The sequence below is a fragment of the Alligator sinensis genome, unplaced genomic scaffold (assembly GCF_000455745.1).
Source record: "Alligator sinensis unplaced genomic scaffold, ASM45574v1 scaffold1339_1, whole genome shotgun sequence".
Taxonomy (NCBI): Eukaryota; Metazoa; Chordata; order Crocodylia; family Alligatoridae; genus Alligator; species Alligator sinensis.
This window is the reverse complement of record NW_005842490.1, coordinates 1002579-1015034: the sequence shown is the minus strand read 5'-3', so window position 1 is coordinate 1015034 and position 12456 is coordinate 1002579. Positions and strand designations below refer to the sequence as shown.

At 45.1% G+C, this 12456-nt stretch overlaps 1 protein-coding gene across 1 annotated transcript in view; it reads left to right on the top strand.

Annotated features, from left to right (window-relative positions):
- The first annotated feature begins 80 nt into the window (after nucleotides 1–80).
- The window catches only part of GNG12 (G protein subunit gamma 12), a 78779-nt gene continuing 66403 nt past the window's right edge, over nucleotides 81–12456 (top strand). Inside the window, exon 1 of the mRNA XM_025212874.1 lies at nucleotides 81–137. The gene's annotated coding sequence lies outside the window, so the exon portion shown is untranslated. The remainder of the gene's footprint in view (nucleotides 138–12456) is intronic.

Genomic DNA, 12456 nt, shown 5'->3' with positions numbered 1-12456 from the left:
CGGCTGCCGGCCCGGCCCCCTCCCCGGGCGGCCCAGCCACCCCCGGGCGCTGAAACCCCGGGTGATTTGCAGCTGGTTTTCTCGCCTTCCCTCCTGCTGCGAGCCCGTCCCCGGGCACCACCAGCTCTGCGAGTCGGGTGTGTAGACCCGGCCCTGGGAGGCCGCCGCCCCCCCCCACAATATTTCCCGAGTCCAGCAGTGATTTGCGCACGAATTCGGGAGCCCGAAACCGCGGTGCCCCCATCCATCCCGGTTGTCGCCCGTCGCCCCGCACCGCCGGGCCCTTCAGTCTCCGCGTGTCTGGTTTTTCCTCCGAGGCAAAGGAGTTGGCTTTCTTCTGGGGAAGGTTCTTTCGGTTCAGGCGAGCCGAAGGCAGGACGATAAACGGCAAATCGTGTCACGTTAGTGCGTCGGTGTGGAGAGATTATTGGTGATATTACCGTATTACTTTGCAGAAAGCGCTCTCGTTGCACCCTGGCCACAAGCTGTGACTTGTCCTGCGCACAAGTTGGTTTTAGGGGTGTAGGTTGTAGCCGTGTTGGTCCAAGAACTTAAGCAGACGAGGTTCGCAGGGTAAATCCGGTATCTTTTATTAGACCGACTCAAATCATTGGAAACATTCTTCTAACGATTTGAGTCGATCTAATAAAAGATGATACCAAGTTGGTTTTAGCAAGTTTTAACGTGCGGTGTTATATTCTAAGGCTAAAAATTTTGACTCTTGAAATAAGTTTTTTAACCTGCATTGGGTTCGTGTGGTAGGTACCCATCAGTATTGCAGCTTAAATTTGGTGTGATTTGTCACGTTATTTGCCAGTATTGCAGTTAACTTGGAGCCAATGGTGTAAGTAAGAAATTGTAGAATAAAAAGCTGCTATCTTGAATTTAACTTAATTATGAATCAGTTTGGAAATTAAACTTCCTGAATAAATGAATAACCTGCACTAAATAGTAGCATTTCTTGCTAGTCCAATACCAGCTAAATGAGATTAAAGGACTGGTATGCGGTTAAAGGCTTTTGAAGCCTATATTTCTTGCCCACATTGCATATATTACAGTAATTTAGAATCTCTTTAATCAGTGCTAAATGACAAATATGTTTCATGAAGTGCTTTCCTTTAGAAATTAAGTATTGCAATAACTGTTAAGTGTATAAGCATATAACTAATAAGTATTACAGTAACTGATTCCTGTAAACTTTTACTTTCATAATTGTACATTATTAGGTAATGAAACACTCAATACTTTCTCAGGACTCCTAACTTCTACTCGATTTAGGAAAAGATGCTGTCATAGGGTCAGAGGAAGGTAAAGCTGGAAGGGACCTCACAAGGTCATCTAGTCCAGTGGTTGTCAGCCTTTTTTGTACTGGGACCCATTCTTAAACATTGATGGCCAGTCCTGACCCAGTGCCCCTCACTCCTGACCTGCTGCTGAGTGTGTGAGGTGTGTGGGGTGGGGGCGTGGGGAGTCCCAAGCAACCCCTCGCAGGCTGGATCTCTGCCAGCCTGCAAGGGAAAAGCCATGGGTTCCCTTTTTAAAGTGTGTCTGTGACCCTTTCATATATTCTTGTGACCCACTCTTGGGTCATGACCCACAAGTTGAGAAATGCTGATCTAGTCCAGCCCTTGCTGAAGGCAGGATCATCCCTGAATAAACCATCCCAGCCAAGTCTCTCTCCAACAAGTTGGAGATTCCCGAGTTGTTCTAGGCAGCCTGTTCTAGTGTTTGACCACCCTCTCAGTCAAAACCTCCCTCCTAATCTCCAACCTAAATTTCCTCTGCTGAAGCTTGAGTCCATTGCTCATAGTCCTGGACTATAGCCACAGAGAAAAGTCCATCTTCACCCTCTCTCTAATTGCCCTTCAGGTATTTGAAGACTGTTATCGTCCCCCCTCAGTCTTTTCTTTTCCACGCTGAATAACCCTAGCTTTTCCAGCCTTTCCTCATAAGTTTTGCTTCTGACACCCCTAATATCTTTTGTTGCTCTGTGCTGGACTCTTTCTAGTCTATCTACATCCTTCTTGAAATGTGGGGCCCAAAACTTGACAGTTCTCCAGGTGTGGCTTTACCCATGCTGAGTAGAGGGGGAGAATCACTTCCCTTGATTTGAACGTGACACTTTTGTTAATGCAACTCAGTATACTGTTTGTTTTGGTTTTTTTGCCAACAAGAGCACACTGTTGGTTCATATTCAGCTTATGGTCGGGGAAGGGGGGATAGGGGGAGGGCGCTCTGCGTCCAGCCCATGTGTGAAATGTGGCCTGCAAAACCATGGTCTCCAGCTCGTAGGGCTCCCCATGGGTCTGGAAATTTGGCAGCAGGGGAGCAGTGGCAGTTAACAAATTCCCAAGCCCTTCATGGTGGGGCTGGGGCACACTCCCTCCCCTCAGGCTGGACCAATGGCTGGGTCGAGGCCAGGCCACAGCCCCTATCCCCCATGTCTGGGTTGGGGCCAAGCCACTTCCCCTCCCCACAGCTGGATTGATGCCTGACCATGCCCCCTCCTCTTGCCCTTTCCATGCAGACAGGTCAGGGTTGGGCTGCTCCTCCTCTCATGTGGCCAGATAGGACTTTACTTCATCTGTCCCAGCCCACTGGCCACAAAATTTGAGTACTGCTGGTCTATTGCAACTCCCAGTTCCTTATTTGCAGTACTGCAGCCTAGTGTCTCTGATGTATAATTGGGAGGGATGTACACAAGCTTTCAGCTATCAAGTACCTTTCCTATTATATTTCAGTCTTTTACTGGAGATATTGAACTGTACCAAGCCCTCCCTTTTGGTCCTGGGTGGTGTTTGAAATAAAGCTCAGGTAGTACACAACAATAAAAATCAGTTGCGTACTAACTGATTCTGTGGATACCAGACGTTTGAATTTTGGCTCAGGGTCACAGATTCTAATTCTGGATAACCCATTTGTGGCTGTAAGATGTTCAAGCAGTAGAACATTGTGGGTAGGGAACTACCGACATCGCAGCGGAAGCGCACTGCACAGCAGCTCCTTCAATTTTGCTCATTTCCCTGGGGCCCTCCACCACTCCTGATTGGCAGCCCCACCACTTGCTGCTGATCGGGCAGGAGGCCGAAATTGCGGTTTTAAATCTGCCATAGTTTTTGTCTCCCAGCCAATGAATGGCAAGCAGCAGGATTGCCATGGCCCTTTTGCCAGTCAGGGGTCACAGTGAAATGAGCAAGGCTAAAGGAGCTGCTACACAGTGCACTTCTGTTACAATCTTGGTAGGTCCCTAATCATGGGTGCTGACTTTGCAGCTGATGACTTGTTTGTGGGCTACTAGGTTTGTTATGGAACAACCTAAGTTTTAAAGCAGCCAGTTGCATATCACCTGTACATTGTAGAGATCCCAGACTCCTGATCTGGTGGTTAGATCTGATGGCTAACCTGTTGGCTGCTGGTTAGGCCTCATTGTAGAAGCAGACTCCTGGAAATTGTTCCAGTAGCCCAGTACTCATGAATGCCTCCAGCCAATCCTATGCACCCAAAATAAAGACTAAATGAAATTAAAATGCAACAGGTTTTGAATGAGTTAAAAAAATGCGTGTGTAACTCTCAGAATTGGGCAAATGGCTCACATAAGGATTAGAAATTTGAAGAAATTAGAGTAGCATCTGCATTTTAAAAGTCTGAGAGAGAAATGACAAGGGCTGTCGGCTCTTATGCTATGGGGTCTAAATGGCCAAGGCCCTGATCTTTCTCAGATAGAAGCCAGAAGTAAAACTTTCACTGACTTCAGAAAGAGCTGGGAGCAAGGTTGTTCACCAGATCCTGAAAAGAGTCAGGGAAGGGTGCCCTCCAGAAGCATTCCTGTCTCACTTCCAGTTTTGGCATGTAAGATGTAAGAGAGGATGGAGTTTGCTTGAGAGCCTTACTCCAGGGAGTGTTGCAGGGGCAGTATAAACATATCCTCAGTGACTGTCATTTCTCAGGTTTTAGTCCAAATTGATCTCTGCTCATCTCAGGCTGGTATTTCCTCAGTATAATATAATACAGCACACACTAGGCTCAACTGCGTTCATCACCATGGTATTTGATATAGGCAGTAGGTCAGTTCTGAAACTGCTGTGACGTATTCTCTGATTCTAACATTAAAAAAGCATGCGAGAGACTGGAAATGTAATTCTGTTTAAAGGTGCACCGATATATCGGTGGCACATCAAACTGGCACTGATAAAAGGAAAATTAACATTATTGGCTATTGGCTTTTTTTGTCCAGTGTAGCCGATAATGTTCACTGATAAATATAAGATGCCTTCTGGTCAGGGCCCCTGGATGCTGCATGCATGTGTGCAGCCACATGCATGCGTGTGGCCAAGAATGCAGCCGGGCAGCATGGAGAGCAGCGCCCTGCAGGTATGTCTGTGGAGGGGAAGGGGAATGGGAGAGGGAAGTAATGTGGAGTGGGGCAGATCAAGGCCCCCATGGAGAGGGAGAGAGTGGACCTGGGGGCACTGTCCAGCCAGGGCAGTGAATGGGACAGGAGGCCAGGGTGGGGAACACGACAGAACCATAGGTGGCTCGTCAGGGGATCAGTGTCCCAGTGCTTACAAACGGTGGCGGGGGTGCTTGAACTAAAGCTTGTCTAATGAGCTTTAGTTCAAGTGCTACCAACATCATTTTTAAGCACAGGGATGCTTTTAACTGGAGCGGAGCCGAACAGGGCAAGGGCGGATGCAGGCTGCCTGCTGAGGGCTTGGGGCTCTCCACTCTGCTGCCTTTGCCCCAGGAGCCCCGTGCGGCCTGTGGATCCCTTGCCTGCCTGGCAGCAGTGCCTCCCGCTGCTGGGTGGGCAGGGGATGCACAGCTAGTGTGGGCTCCCCAGGCAAATGCAGCAGAGTGGAGAGTGTGAAGCAGGCAGCTTGCATCTGTCCTTGCCCTGCCTGCCTCCATTCTGGTCAAAAGCATCCCCGTGCTTAAAAATGATAGTGGGGGCTCTTGAACTAAAGCTCATTAGACAAGCTTTAGTTCAAGTACCCCGCCGCCACTTGTAAGCGTGGGGATGCTAATTCCCTGGACGAGCCACCTGCGGCTCTCTCCAGGTCCCATTCACCACCGTGGCTGGGCAGCGCACTAGGCCGCAGCCCCTGTCCCACTCCTTCCTTCACTATAGGGGCCTTGGTCTGCCCCTTTCCTCCCCCACTCCCTTTCCCCTCCACAGACTTACCTGCAGGGAGCTGCTCTCCACACTGTCTGGCTGCATTCCTGTAAATTGGTTATTGAATTGGTATTGCAGATATGGCTGGTTAATAGTTGGCTATCTGTATTGGCCAAGAAAATTTTTATTGATGCATCCCTAATTCCGCTGGGAAGCATATTAACATAAGTGAACAGTCTTTTCCTGTCTAGCTTCCAAAGATTAACTAGAAATATTGAGTTTAGAAGAGTGTTAATGAAAATGAGCTGGAGAATGACTTTCAGTAGTGGTATCATTATATACAGTGTTAGTTTCAAGTTTTTCTTTTTTTTTCCAGAGACAAGTAAATATGTCCCTCAGTGTGGGAAGGTGTACTTTCTTTATTGAGGTGGGAGAGTGTTCTGTCATTATTGAGGTGGAAACAAACTAGTTTATTCCATATTGGCATATTGGTTAATGAGATGGCAATGTAGGCAACCTTCCTCCAAACTTAGGGTTATAATTTCTAAAAAAGGAATACTTATAAACCACATTTACTGCCTGACTTTCTTTAAGGCAGAACTTTCTGTACCCATCTGCATGGTTTGAAGATTGAAAACCAGTGAAACCCTGTACAGTCCTCACAGTTACAAGTCTTTAAGACTTTGTGGTTGTTAATGTAGGGATCATTTTTGAAAGGGGAAGAAACAGTCTTATCTCTGATTTTGGATCCACTTGCTAAATTTACTAGCTATATTCAGCTTCTGAACTTGGGGTTACCCAGTTCTCTTGGCACCAACTCTACCTTTCAGCTGTGTGGACTGCTCTTCCTTGTCAGGGTGGAAGTGCCCAGCTTGGCATGCCTGGAAGTTGTCTGATCAGTTCCATATGAGTTGATTCAAAATAGCAGACAGGGAAAAATGGGGTTTTACAAATCCTATTGCTCAGGTAACACTCCTCATCACAGGAAGCTTCAGCTTCACCTTTGCTTTCAGACATGTGTGAAATCCAGCTTGCAGCTGGTAGAAATGCTCCACTGATTGCCGAACTTCCATTGCAGATCAGCAGGCATCTCCTTCTTGCTGTGTCTTCAAAATGTACTATCCATCCCTGCCCTACACCTGCCAAGTATAATTCTGAGTTCTCCTTTTACTGGAGTGGTTTTATTAGCCATGGCAAAAGTGGACATGTAAGGATAAATCAGAACAGGAAGGGAGATAGTTTTCATATTACTATTGTTTAGTTGGAGGAGATTCCCCAAGGGTGCTCTTTCAAAAACTCCAGAGTTCTTACAGTTACTTTACAAATAATTGTTTATTAATTATGGGGTGATATTATTAAGTGGTGTTTAGAGGTTCTAACTCCATGAAATCCATGACTTCCTGTGGTAGACATTGTACAGACACCTAGTCCTGGCCTGAACAGACTGCATTCTAATTTCGTGGATATTTTGTTTTGTAACATGACATCATTATGCAATGATATTGTCTCCTTGGGATGCAACATCCCATTAAAGGATGATCCTTGTGGGAAAAATCAGCGTAGGAAAAGGGCTGTGCAGGATCTGAGACTGGTCAGAACACAGTAATGCTGCTTTGTTACTATGTACCAGTACAAAATTCATGTCTCGGCTCAGAATGACGTTCTTGCAATTTAAATGTCAGATAGGCTTCCCTGGAACTGAAATAAAGCTTGTTCTTCTACTTGTTTACACTGTCATTCTTCCCACCTCGTTTCCATATTTTTTAAAATATGCAGTACAAACATTTCACTGTGTTTGACATGTTTTAGTTTTGTTTTCAGTCATAAACTTTTTCCAAGCATTATTCATTCATTCTGCTTATTGTACTGCTGTTCTAACATGCAACATCTGGTAGAAATTGTCAGTTGAATATCCATGAGTATCATTTCTCTTAAATGTATCTTGTTGGCCTTTGTACATAGAAAACTCTTGTATAGACTGGTATTTAACCTTACCTTACATAGCTTTGGAGACTGGTATTATCAGTTTTCTTCTGAACCTTCCTTTTACTTTATGGGACCCACCCTTGTTAAACAGGGAATTATAACACAGAAAGGAATCTTTGCTTGATTTTGCAATCTTAATTGATAGTTATCTGTGCGTGAAAGCTCAGGCTGCTAGGTACTGGAAGCAGAATCTGATGTTCAGAACCACTCTTCAGTTGCATGGGCACAGATTTGAGCAGTTTGTGTTAGGTATACAGGAATTTGAGGATAGCCCACCTTGGCTATTTTGTTATACGGAAGTAGCTGCGCTAGTTCCTACTGCTGATACAGGAGTAACTACAGATCAGAAGCCTTAATTAAACCTTCACTGCTGGAAGCTGGAGGGACAGCAACAGAAAAACACAGTTATACTCTAGAAGAAATGATTTACAGCGGCCAGAGTATAATACCCGCTCATGCTGAGCAATACCTTGCTCCATAAGCAGTCCAAGTGAAGTCCGTTGGACTACTTGCATAGTGAGATGTGACTGGAGTCTGGTCTGTACGAGGAGGCATTAAAAAAGCTCAGTACGCCTATCTTGGCTCTGTTCAGGTCAGTGATCAGCAAGATTTGAAGGATGTAAACACCAGGAAAGGAAAGGAATTGTTTATTTTGGTTCAAGTAGGTTGGAGTAACTGGTTAGCATTAGAAAGGGAAAATGTAGGCTGAGTATCTGGAAGAGCTAAATGACTGTGAGCCCTGTTTATATGTGGAATAGTCGCCCCATTGCAAATGGTGAAAGCTCCACTTTTAAACCTAGACAGAAAACGTACTGTAGGGAACAATTTTGCATTCATAGGGAAATGTGAAAGTTGGAGATCATCTAGCCTGACACCAATGACTCATCATCCCAGTTTGATACAGGCAGTAAATGTGTTCTTCCTTGCGCTTTTATAAAACGGTGGGAGCACATTGCTGATAAATGAATACCTTCCCCTATCCTCTATCATGGCAGTCCTATTGGAATTTCCTGGTATTTAAAATATACGATTACATTTCCAGAATTATAACACTTCTTATATCATTTTTGAGCCCCCTTGCTATACCCAAAGTTCACTGTATAAACAATACTTCCATGGCATCTTTCGTATAAGGATTACATTTTTAAAGAGCATAGGACTCCTTTCCTTCAATCTGCAAATTTGAGAAGTTTAGAGGCAAATCAGCCAAGTGATTTGCTCAGAGTTCCCCAGTGTGTCAGTAGCAGAGCCAAGCTGGGTGGGGGAAATCCTAGAATTAACATCCATTCTTTGCTTCAGCAGACAGTACTTCCTCCTTGTGCTACATGTCACAACTGTTCTTTCAACTCCAGGTGGCTAAGCCATCTCCAGGTGTTAATTGGCCTGTAATCCTTTGATAATTTAATAAGTGAGGGGATGGATTCCAAAGTGTTAAATAATTTAGTGACTGAGAAGAAGGAGAAAATCAGGAAATTAAGAGGGGACACACTGTGACTTGGTGGACAGCTTTTATATACTGGTAAGGGAACAGACTCTATGGGCTCAATTCTAGGAACAAATTAGTGGAGACATTAACTGGGCAGGAAGTGTTTACAATGTTTAACCCTCACAGAGGCATCAGTTATCACTTGGATTTATTTCAGACAGCTCATGATACCTTGCCTTTAAATCCTTAGCAGGAGGTCTCAAATTGCTAAAATGTTAGCAGTACTTTTCCCCCTTAATTTTTTATTTTTACGCTTGCCTGTTGAGAGTTTTGTTTTGTTTATTTTTTTATTTATTTGGATATAGTAGACAAAATTAAGAGCTTTTAAGCTGTTGTTAAAGTTTTTTATTTGGGAGTCAAATGTGACGTAGGAATTCTTCAGAAATACTTTTTCTAAAATATCTGTCCCTAATAGGAGATGTTTAGATTTCTGTTCTATGTTAGGTTTTTATGCTTAAATTTTCTTAACAGTTGGTTTAATCTACAGTTACAAGCTGTTTGAACTGTCTGTGTTTATGATTTAAATTCTTAAAACAGGCTTTTGGCTAAGTCATTAATCATTTCAATTAGTAACTGGGGTTTTCAGGAAGAACATTTCCATTATGTATTACAAAAAAAAATCAAGTTTACATAAAAAGGAATTAATGGTTTGTTACAGGCTTTGGCGTCTCACTCTAGCAGGCAAAAAACCTGTTGCAGGGCAGCCTGTATCAGCACAGGAAGAATAAGTACTTTTGAAAGAAAATCTTTCATAATGATAGTGTGTGTGTTTTTAGAGTGTTCACTAGGAAACTCTCAAAAGTGAGAGCAAGAGATTTTTTTACCCTGATAAATGTTATCAGTTTCTACATCTGCTAACTTTTGATAATGTAAAGTAACATATCAGGGAGCAGGAATTGGTTTAGAGAACTCTTGCTTAGAGCTACACAGAAAAATTTTACTTGTCAAATGATTATTGATTAATATGAATTTATTTAAAAATAGACAAAGTATTTAGCACAGTACTTGTTCCTTCCAGAGTGTACAGTTTGTCAAGGAAAGATATGGGGAATCATCTGTGAAGGCCGTGGTTTATTTCTGTTTTGAGTTCTCATATGGAACAGAAAAAAAGGTACAAATCCATAGGTAAAATCAGTGAGTAAGGCTTGCGTGCGTAATTCTTGGCTTTGGTGTGTCTGCTTGCATGTGTGACTGTTACAGAACTGGGCCCCACGACAGTGTTGGGCTTGCTTTACTTTTGTAACCAAAGCTATCATTTTTAAAGTGTGCTGATCTCTCAAGAAAGGGATCTCTTACAGATGCCAGGCTAATGGCACAGACCCACTAAACTGGAGTTTCCTATTTACAAAATAGAAAAGACTGCAATAATGGACTGTTCAGTTTACAGAGATGTTAAAATACATTAATGTTTCAGTAATTTTCAGCTGTGCAGTATAACTGGCACAGCGGTGAATGTGGAGTATCCTTAAAGAACCATTCTGACTCTCTCAGAAAATACCTCTCTACTTTCATTTTTAAGGAATTGCAGTCATATCTGTATAAACTTAGCAAAAATAATCAAATGGATTGCTAAAAAAGTGTGGATTAAACCCCAAGCAGTTCGCATATAAAAAAAAAAAAAATTTACTTCAGATATATATATATATTTGAATTTCTGCTATAAAATTACCTACAGTAGAAACTCAATAATTTTGTTCAGTCCCTATTAATAATTAACACTAAGGATGGGGAAGACTGTTATGATTCACTGAATCTTTTGGCTCCCCAAAGAAATGAATGATATAAAGTGAAGAACCCAAAGAGCATAAAACATTTTATCTCACTGATAGTTAGTTGTAATACCTCCAGAATATTGTTTAAATGGTAGTATAGTATACTTTATAAAAATAAAGGTTTGGTAAGAAAAGATTTACTATAGATCTTGAAAAATGTACCCAATGTCTCCTGATTCAAAGTTTGAGCATAGCATGCCTGCAGTTTATACACAAGTCACTGTTCTACTGAATCATTTTTTTTTAAAGATACAGTTCTGCTTTATCCTTCTTGAATTTTGTTATTCATTAATATCTGGTGGTTTGTAAGCTGCTTAGTTTGGCAGCTTGTTGAATTCAGGCTGAGCTAGTCAATTGTTTGTTGTGGCCTTTATTTCAGAGTGCTCCTTCTCCAGGCAGTTGGAGCACCTCATAAGCAGGGATCTGGGTTTCCATTTCCTGTTTCCTGCAGAAAAATGAGTTTCCCCTATAAAGAAGAAAAGCCTGGATTTTCCCCTTTGAAGTGGGAAACCACAGGTTTCCACTTGCAGGCTGGGAGACTTCCAGCCTGCAAGGGACTGCTTGAGGCTGGGGGGAGCAAGGGGAGGGTGATTGGAGGCAGGGGTGCCATGTGCTTGTATGTGTACACACACATGTGGCCAGCAATACCGCTAATCTGGGTGATGGTAGCAGCCCTAACAACTGGATAAAGGTACATCTCTGGGATGGAGGTTCATGGCTTGGGGACTATCCAGGCACAATTTGGGCATGTCCATAGGCAATAGGTTGGGGGGAAATTGAGGGGGCACTCCTTCCCCCTTCCCCCCCCACCCCCAATTTTATGTATGGACAGTGGGGCATGGATCTGCAGCCTGGCCAGACTGGCACTGGGCAGGAGCCGCCTTGGCAGTCCAGCAGGTGGGACCCAGCATGGGAGGGTGGAGTAGGGCAGGGAGACTCAGTGCTGCTGCTGCCAGGAGCCCTGTGCCAGACGTGCCACCAAGGTGAGGTGCCTCCTGCCTGCCCGGCAGCAGCAGGGGAAAGGGGAGCACAACTCCATGCCGCTGCTGCTGCCCCCTGCCCCCCCCAACTGCTGCTGGGCAGACAGGGGGTACCTCAGCATGGTGGTGTGGCCAGCACAAGGCTCCTGGCAGTGGTGGCAGCACTGAGTCTCCCCATCCTGTTCTGCCTTCCCACGGTGGGTCTCGCCTGCTGGGCACGGAGGCCCCCTGGGGGGGCAGCAGGGTTTGGAGCCAGGCAACGGGCAGCCCACATCTTCCCCCCACAGGCTCTTCTTGCCCCTGCTCCAGCTGTGCCATGTGCAGGTGGGGATAGGGCGTCCTTGGGCTCTGTGCTTCTCCCTTCGCTTCTCCCTTTGCTTTGGGCCACAGCAGCTGCTGCCTCCTGTGCGTGGCAGCAGAGGCTCAGGTGTTGCTGGCCAGCTGTGGCCAGTGCCTGCTGGGCAGGGAGCAGGAAGTGGGCAGGATGTAGTTGCTGAGTCCTGTATCCCTGGCAGCTGGGGGCCCTCTCCAGCAGGGCTGGCGGGAGCAGGAGACTGTGGGTTGGGAGTGGGGCACTAATGGGGATGGGGGAGCTAAGGGTAGGGGGCTATGTGCCAGGTGTGAGGGACACCAGCAGGGCCAGGGGCTGTGGGTCAGGAGTGAGGGGCACCAGCAGGACTGGAAGGGCGGAGGGGATGTGGGTCGGGAGTGAGGGCCACTGGCAGGGCTGAGGTGGGCTGTGGCTTGGGAGTAGGGGCAATGGCTTGGGCAGGGCCAGGGCACTGGCATCAGGGTTGCTCAATGCCACAAAGCAATGGGGGAGACAGATGAAGCTGGACCCATATCCTGGTGAGTGAAGGAGGCAGGGGAAGCTCTGATTTCCCCCCCCCCCCGACATCTTGTGTCCCCCCCCCCCCCCCCCATGATTAAAAAAACAAAACAAAATCAAATGCCAAAATAAACAGGTATTTAGAATTTATTTCATTATAATGTTTGAGTCACAGGTAGGCTTCTAAACTGCTTCAAAGTTGTAAGTATATCAATAAAACATTGTGTTCAACTGATACATACATATGCATATACACACACTAGCCATTTGCCCTTCAAGAATGACTGGCG